Source organism: Pteropus vampyrus, unplaced genomic scaffold (assembly GCF_000151845.1).
Source record: "Pteropus vampyrus isolate Shadow unplaced genomic scaffold, Pvam_2.0 Scaffold512, whole genome shotgun sequence".
Taxonomy (NCBI): domain Eukaryota; kingdom Metazoa; phylum Chordata; class Mammalia; order Chiroptera; family Pteropodidae; genus Pteropus; species Pteropus vampyrus.
Genome location: NW_011889293.1, coordinates 66,758 through 75,791, shown reverse-complemented (window position 1 = coordinate 75,791; position 9,034 = coordinate 66,758).

Below are 9,034 nucleotides of genomic sequence, written 5' to 3'. Positions count from 1 at the left end.
GAATACTTGCAGGAAAAAAGGAACGAAAGGAGGAGACACACATTCGCAGCCTGTGAAAACCCTGCTCTCCACCAGTTTACCTAAGGGGAGCGGCTCGCTCAAGGCCACCCAGCCAGCGGGGGCGGAGCTGGCACGTGGGGGCAGGACCGTTGGCTGGTGCCCGCCCGAGGCCCTTCTTCTGTACCACGCACCCCTCACCCCCGTGGCGACACCCACCCACCAAGAGCGCACATGAGGAGTGGCGGATAAATGAACAAAAAGTTCTAGGTTGTATGGCTTCTACATCCGAAGAAGCGCAGCCTTGCAAGTGCCTCGAATCAAAACAGGAGTCAAAACGAGGAAAATAGGTGTTTGGGATTATTAATCTGAATCAACTGAGAGCACAGCCTGAGGGGGAAGGTCGTGAGCAACAGTGCAGTGGCAGGAAGGCGGTCCCTGGCGACGGTGCAGACGGGGTCCCAGGTGGCGGAGCCACAGAAGGTTCCAGAGGCACTCCCCAGCCCGGAGAGGTGAGGTGTTGCTACAAAGGCGAGCGGACGTGCTCCGCCAATCCTCCGGCCACCCCGATCTCATTCTGTCTTCATCTGCAGACTCCAGAATTCAACACCAAAAGCCGCATTAAATGTTACAGCTTTTATGAAGCGCTCCATGGAGAAGGCAGTGGAGCGCTGTACGCTGAACAGCCGACCTTTCCCTGACCCTTAAAAATAGTTCTGCTCTTTTCTTAAATTTCTTCTCCCCATGACAGCTTCCGTTCCCACGGCTTCCTCCCTAATGCACCTCCACCCCCGCCCGCCCCCGAGCTTCTCAGTCCTCCTCAGAGACACCTCCCTCCCCGCCCTCGGCAGAGTCCCACTCGCCAGCAAAGGCCTGGCCAACGCCTGGGGTTTAGCTAAGGTGGGAGCCCCACTGTCCACGAGCACATTCTTAGTGTGGGAGTGTGGGTGTGAGCGTGTGTGTGTGGGTGTGGGTGTGGGTGTGAGTGTGAGTGTTGGTGTGAGCATGGGTGTGGGTGTGAATGTGGGTGTGGCTGTGAGTGTTGGTGTGGGTGAGAGCATGTGTGTGGGTGTGAATGTGGGTGTGAGTGTTGGTGTGAGCATGGGTGTGGGTGTGACTGTGGGTGTGGCTGTGGATGTGGCTGTGGGTGTGAATGTGGGTGTGTTGGTGTGAGCATGGGTGTGGGTGTGAGTGTGGGTGTGAGTGTGGGTGTGGGTGTTTATGTGGGTGTGGGTGTTTATGTGGGTGTGGGTGTGAGTGTGGGTGTGAATGTGGGTGTGAGTGTTGGTGTGAGCATGGGTGTGGGTGACGGTGATGAGTCGGGCTGCGTGCACTTCGCCCGGCGATGGCAGGGGGGTCAGAGTTGACCGGAGGGGCATCTGCTTTAGTGGGCAGAGGCGGCCAGGCGTCCAGCGGGGAGTCTTGGCCGTGACGCTGACAGAGCTCGTCTCACACACGTGATTCTGGGGAGAGGTTAGTGATCAGGAGCGTAGCTTCTGGGGTCCTCTTAGGAAGGTTGTCCTTGAAACCAAGAGCAGTTGAGTGTCCCGCAGGCAGCACCTGCCGAGTGCCGACAGCATCGGGGGCCATCCCGGGCAGACACTCAGACGCCTCCTTGACAGAATTCCTGAAGGCTAGGAAAGTTACAGTATCTTGCATCTCAACCGTTACTTTATTTGGTCATCACGACGACCCAAGAAAAAATATTACAGCCTCATTTTATAGATGAGGAAAATATTCAGAGTAAGTGCCTTGTTTAAAAGCCATTGATCCAGGGGGTGAGATTTGGATTTTGAAACGCTTTCTTTCGATGCATTTAATAAACGCGCATCGATCCCCTGCTCTGCGCCGACCACCAGGCCAGCTGGGGAAACAGACACGGCCCCGCACCGTCATCTGTCGGCGGAGACGCCAACCCATCTCGCCGGTGATCGCATGTCAAAAGTGGTGCTAGAGTCTAGGATGAGTTAATTCAAGTATGAGGGGCAAGGGAGAGAGAGCGATCGATAGAAATATAGGCGAGATGACATTTTGGGGAAGCTTTTTACATGAGGGAAATTTTCTGGGAAATCTATTCCATTCTATAACACTGAGAAAAATTAAGAATTAAAGTCAATAGAACGCAAAGAAGAGTTATCCAAAGTATAACAGAGACCGTGAAATTCCTTGATGATGGGCGTGGGAAGTGTTTCTTCTTTATTCTGAGAACCTCCCCCCACCCTCCCATGGCGGCCCCCGGCGAGGACGCCCCCCGTGGCAGCTGAGATGAAAAGGCACCTTCGGATCAGAGTGAGAGCAGAAAGAATCTATGTCTATTACTTCTGCTGCCATTACACCGGCACTGGGCACTTATTTCCTCTCCTAGAAACTAGACCCAAATTCTGTAGGGCCCTGGCTTTACAGTCTTCCCTTCCAGTGTAATGCTGGGTGATAAATTTAATCAAAATATCACCAATATGTGCCTCTATGCGAGAGGTGAGTTTTGAGTTCTGGAACTGAGGGCATTTCATTATTTACTCTTTTACATAAAACTCACCCACTGAAATGTTTTCCTAAATCGGTATGTATTTTTGTGTGTAGGATAATGGAATAAAGGGGAACAATGGAGAATCTTTGTTTCATTTAAAATACAATACATTGTTCATCATAGGAATATGCAAATTTGGGTCATAAATTTAACCGTGGAGTAAAATTAATTCTGATGTTACTCTAGACCATCGCCAAACACTTCCTTTCTCGGTTAACCAGAAAGGAATTGTCATTGCAATCTTACATAAAAGGTTTCGTAAGACTACCTGCCACAGCTGTTCCTCAAGGCATATCCTTTATTTAAATACTCAATAAAAGCATTTTAGCAGCAAACAAAATGCATATATCTTATGGCAAGAATAAATAGCATTTGAAAATATAAATAAAGGATCCTCTCATTGATGTCAAACAGGACAACGGCAGCAGGCAACTACCATCTTCAATTTGCGACGTGGCTTAGAATCCAAGGCAAAACAGGCAGCAATAACCTGTGAAATTGAGTAACGTGAGCCTTTTTTGTGGCAGAATCTACAAAGAAAGAGTTTTCAAGAGAAAATAGGTTGTAAAGTGATTAATTTGTGACCTTAAACGAACGTAATTTATGGCGTTTCGATTTCTTTTCACAAGAACTATCTTATGAGGACAGAAATATGGCTTTGGAGGCATAGGGCTGGGATGACAAAGAGACCACTCCACTCACTTTGTCTCCGAAGAACATTACTATTTTCTGAGTGATGTTGCTGTTGGCCTCACATTCATCCTCAACAGGAGTCTAGCATTTTTGTTTAGCTCAAGCAAAAGAAAAAGCAGCAACTGAAGCTGCGTTTTCTTCCTATTTAGTAACAGTCAAATTAGCTCTGTTGATGGAAAACGTTTATACAGAAAACATTCCCTAAGACAGAAATCCGTTTCTGTAAGGCTGTATCCCTCAAGAAAGTAAAACTCCTGTAAATCAGGATGCCTGTGATCCCAAGATTATTTTATGAAACAATCACGTGATCAAAGATTAGAGTGCCAGACTAAAGCTATGGAAGCTAGCTGTCTGCCGCCCAAAAGAAAAGCCCACCCACTTATCAATTAACCAAATACATACCGCGTATTTAAGGCTGAATAAATCGATCATGCTAATTAAAATAACAGCTCCATATAACTGTATCTCAAAACCAGTTTATCTATAATCCACCCACCACTCAATATCCCCTTAGAAAGACCAGACGCCTGGCATAGGGGTCCATACCCTCCCTCCCCTGAGGCAGTCTCTGCGATAGGCGTCTCTAATTCATCATGGCTCTTCATTATTCCGAGGGGGGGTACTTTCCCCTCGGAATCTTGTATGACATAGCCACACCGTTGCTCAGTCTGAGTTAGAAAATAAGATGAATTTCATTTGCATCTATGGAAGACAAAATCTTCCTCAACTAGTTAGTAGGCAAATATTTATGGAGTGTGCCTAAAAAATTACCTAAGTTTAGGACTACGCAAAGGAGATTCAATTCGGTTTCTTCTGTCGCAACGATACATTTCTAAATATTTCTAAAAATTCTCAAAAGATAGAAAAGCACAAATGTATGTACATTGATCCCAATGACAGCTAGCTAGGAGTGCCTGGAAGGAGGCGAGCTTTAGATGGCGCTTGGCGGAACGGGGGTGGGTGGTGGGGTTTCGGAAACCCACGGGGGGAGAAGCTGCATCTGCATTTCGGTGTCTAGACGAATGGATGTTCCGTGGCACCTGGGAGGAGCACAGCGGCTCCCCGCTCACGCACTGAGCCCTGGCACCTGGGTGGCATGTGCCATCAGTCCCAGAGCATCTCGCGGCCGTTACGGCCCTGGTAGGCACAATCACAGACCGATGTCAGCGGATGAGTAAGGGCTGGGAGAGGATGACAGGCCAGCTGTGTGCGGGGAGGCAGACAGTCTGCAGGCTTTCCCGAAGCCGCTCGCTCCCGCCTGAGCCATACTGGACAACAATAAAATACCAAATGAAACTGTAAACTACTTGCCGAGGGCAGAATTTACAAAGGAAACTGTATGCTTTAGGGGTGCCCTTGGAGGAGTGTAAGGAAGTTTTGAAAAATTAAAAACAAATCTCTGTCATACAGATATTAAAACCTTATAAAACCTTATCAAAAACTCCAGAGAGAAATAAGTGAGACGAAGTGAATGACGTTTCTGATCATTTCTCTTCGGCCCTGGGAAGCTATTGAATTTTAAGGCACGCCACTTCCTTGCTGGTTACAGATAGCGACACATAGGGTGATGGGTGTGAAATGGCCGTGAGAAGACCCCTTCTCAGAGGGGAAGGGGTCTGAGGAATTTGGAAGCAGATATTTCATAAGTAAAAGAGAATCATCCGCTCGAGACATACATTCTCTAATCACAAAAACCACCTCTGCGTACTCAACCTGCTTATAGTCATGGAAGACAGCTATGTACAAAGAAGAAACTGGAAAACTATTTTAATTGAGCCTCTGTCTCTAGAAGGTTACACTATGCTAATTGATGGAGGCGGAACATACTCTTAAATGCTTCGGGGTTATCGGCAGGATAGAACCCGCGAAAGGGAAAATATTGTGGGTCTTGGGTACGCTACGGAACAACAGGAAATACGACACTTCTCAAATGCCCAGACCATGCCAGAAACGTCTCTTCTGCCCTCTTACCTCCTGCTAAGGTGGCAGAGGAGGCACCCCACTCTTTTTAATGACATGAGATCTTTTAAAATTAGTAATTTCAGAAGGTTGTAGTAACTATAAGAATAAATCAGCAAAACATTTTGTGAACTCTTCGATTAAATATTTAGCCATTTCAAAGTAACTGCTGGGTTTGTTGTGAGCTCTGATTTAGCTGACATAATTGAACTTATCTCAGATGATAAAAGTCCAATAGGATCCTGTTTTAAATTCTCTTACTCATCTATATTAACTAAAGTAATCATCCGTTGTCCTAGCTTTTTCTTCCCTATTTATTCCTGAATTTTTAAAAACCCACCCCCAATCTTGGGCAACCATCAGCTAGTTCTCTATATCTATAAGTCTGTTTCTATTTTGTTTTGTTTATTCGTTTGTCTTGCTTTCTTAGATTTCAGATATAAGTGAAATCACATGGTATTTGTCTTTCTCTGGCTGACTTATTTCACATAGCATAGTGCCACTGATGTCACAAATGACAAGATTTCATTTTTTACGGCTGAGTAATATTCCCTTGCATATGTATACCACTTCTTCTTCATCCATTCATCTACTGATGGACACCTAGGTTGCTTCCATATCTTGGCTATTACCAGTAATGCTGCAATGAACACAGGGGTACATATATTTCTTTGAATTAGTGTTTTTGTTTTCTTTGAATGAATATCCAGAAGTGAAATTCCTGGGTTGTAGGGCAGCTCTATTTTTAATTTTTGACAGAAACTCCATACCATTTTCCATAGTGGCTGCACTAATTTGCAATCCCACCAACAGAGTATGAGTGTTCCTTTTTCTCCATATCCTCACCAGTATTTGTTATTTGTTGATTTATTGATGATACCATTCTGACAGGTGTAAGGTGATATCTCATTGTGTTTTTATGTTGTATTTCCCTGATGATGTTGAACATCTTTTATATGCCTGTTGGCTATCTGTATATCCTCTTTGGAGAAACCTCTATTCGAGTCCTCTGCCCATTTTAAAAAATGGACTGTTTTTTGTTTTGTTTTTGTTTTATTGGTGTTAAGTTTCATGAGGTCCTGTATAGTGTGGATATTAACCTCTTATCAGATGTATCATTTGCAAATATCTTTTTCCATTCGGTCTGCTGTCTTTTCGTTTTATTGATGGTTTCCTTTACTGTGCAAAAGCCTTTTGGTTTGATGTGGTCCCATTTGTTTATTTTTTGTTTGGCTGCCCTTGCCCAAGGAGATATATCCAAAAAGATATTGCTAAGAGCAATATCGAAGAGTTTACGGCCTATGTTTTCTTCTAGGAATTTTATCGTTTCATGTCATACATTTAAGACTTTAATCAATTTTATTTTTGCATATGGTATAAGAGAATGGTCCGATTTCATTTTTTCCCACGTATCTGTCCAGTTTTCCCAACACTGTGTACTGAAGAGACTATCTTTACCCCACTGTATATTCCCGCCTCTTTTGTCATAGGTTAACTGACTATATAAGTGAGGATTTATTTCTGGGCTCTCTATTCTGTCCCGTGAATCTATATATTGTTTTTATGCCAGTACCACACTGTTTTGATTGTTGTAACTTTGTAGTATATTTTCACATCAGGGAGTGTGACACCTCTCGCTTCGTTCTTGCTCAAAATTTCTGAGCTACTCATGGTATTTTCTGGTTCCAGATAAAGTTTAGGATTAGTGGTTCTAACTCTGAGAACAATGTCATTGGTATTTTAATAGGGATGCACTGAGTCTGTATATCGCTTTAGATGTTAAGGACGTTTTCACGATATCGATCTTCCCAATCCGCGAGCAAGGTCTGTCTTCCATTTATTTGTATCTTCTTCGGTCTCTCCCTTCAGTGTCCTAGTTTTCAGAGTGCTGGTCTCACACCCCCCTCAGCTTCTAATCTTAGGCGAATTCTTCCAGGGACGTACTCTTAGCCTCGCCGCCCCCTTCCTCAGGGGCCTCACCCTGCAAACTCCTTCCTTTCTCTCCTGCATCTTCAGCTCCATGGAGCATGTATCTTTCTCCGCTTTAACATGGTCATGTCTTTTTCATTTTGAAACAAACAACATGCATCTCCCTACACCCAAAACTTTACCAAACTTTGGCCCTACTCCCCCGCCTCGCGATTGGGGTTCTTACGAGAGTGGCCCACACGCCCCGGTCCCCAGGGCTCGTTCCCCGGGTTCTCGCGAGAGCGGCCCACGCGCCCCGTTCCCCGGGCTCGCTCTCCTTTTCCCCCCGCTGCCATCGGCTTCTGTTCTTCTCCACAAACACCGCTTTCTCCCAGACCAAGAACTGCAGCGCCGTTCAGAGGACGTTTTCCGTCCTCGTCTCGCTTTGCCGCTGAGAGAAGTTTTGACCACGCCCCTTTTCTTTAAACACAGTCTCATTTCGGCGTCCGTAGAGTGAACTCTCCTGGTTTATCTCCTCCGTCCTTGGCTGTGACTTCTTGGTGTCCTTTGGGAGCTGGCTGACCTTAAACGTGGGTGTTACTCCGGACTTCACCCCAGACTGGACTGTACCCCTCACTTTTTACTTTCCAGGGAGCGGCTCCTCCACTAATGACTCCGCTAAAACCCAATGACTCTTCAATCTCTTATTTCCTACCGGGCCTTTTAAAGATTGAGTCTCAAGGCCAAATGTCCAGTCATGTAGGGAATATTTCTACTTTGGTGGAATCTTAATGAATAAAAGTGCAACTTACTATTTCTCTCCTTCCTTGCTTCCTGTTCCACGTTCCCCATTTCAGAGTTTTGTTTCCATCTTTTACTCATTCATTCCCCTCGCGCATCCACGGTTCTCTATTGTTAGGACGGTTCTTTATCTTTCTTAAATGTTTTCGAAAGATTTTTATTTCTCTGCCACTGACACACGGAAGCGGCTGCCGTTTCTGGCTGGGAGCGCTGCGTGCAGCGTCCTCAACAGCCCCTCTGACCCCCCTCTCCCTCATCGTCCCTACGGTAAAATTTCTGTTTTCCTTAAACTTACGGTGTTATTTTCTCACACGGTGAAATACAGGGCATTTCTTTCTCTGGGCTAGCACACAAAAGCTACTTAACCTCCTCAAAGTAATGTAGAAAGTAACGCGTCTCGAGTTCAATGCCGTTGCCATTTCTCTCCTTGGATTAATGTCTAGGCGAACCATCGAACCATCGAACCATCGAACGCCTCTGCCAGGACTTCCGCTTCTGGATTCCTTCACTATGTCCCTGTTGTGATGGGCAGGTGCACTCTCTGTGTATTAGCCGGTCCATTCATTTTCTCATGCATTCATCCACCATCCGTCCATCTCCAGCTTTCCCCTTAAATTATTTGTTTCCTAAGAAGCAGGTATCAAACACAATTACGTGAGAAGGACATCGGGGCCAGTAGACAGGCGATTCCTATCGCGAGTCAGTTAAGATGAGAATTCGAGACGGTGCAGGACGATGACGAAGGGCGAAGCGAATTGTTCCAGAAGACGTGCTCGTGGGGCCCCGGAGCCCGGCTCACAGCGCTGGGTCATATCGCTGCACCTCGTCGGGTTTTAGCATCCGCAGCCCCGGCTTTGTTGCCGAGACCGTCTCCTCCCACGGGACGCCCTTTGCTGTCCTGGCTGGGCTATGCGAACGGGGACATCCCAGTTACAGCCCCGGAGGGACGTGGCCCCGTCGTGCGGGGCTGCGGGCGGCGGGCAGGGCGGAGGGGCAGCTGCAGGTGCCCAGGGCCTCCGGCTGGGAGCAGAGCTCCTTACAGGGAATGTCATTAGCTTGGCCCGTTCCCAGGTCGCACCGAACTGTTTTCCTGCTGTGCCACCTCCGGGGACTCGTCTGTCCCTTCCTACTGCCAGCTACTCCCGACCC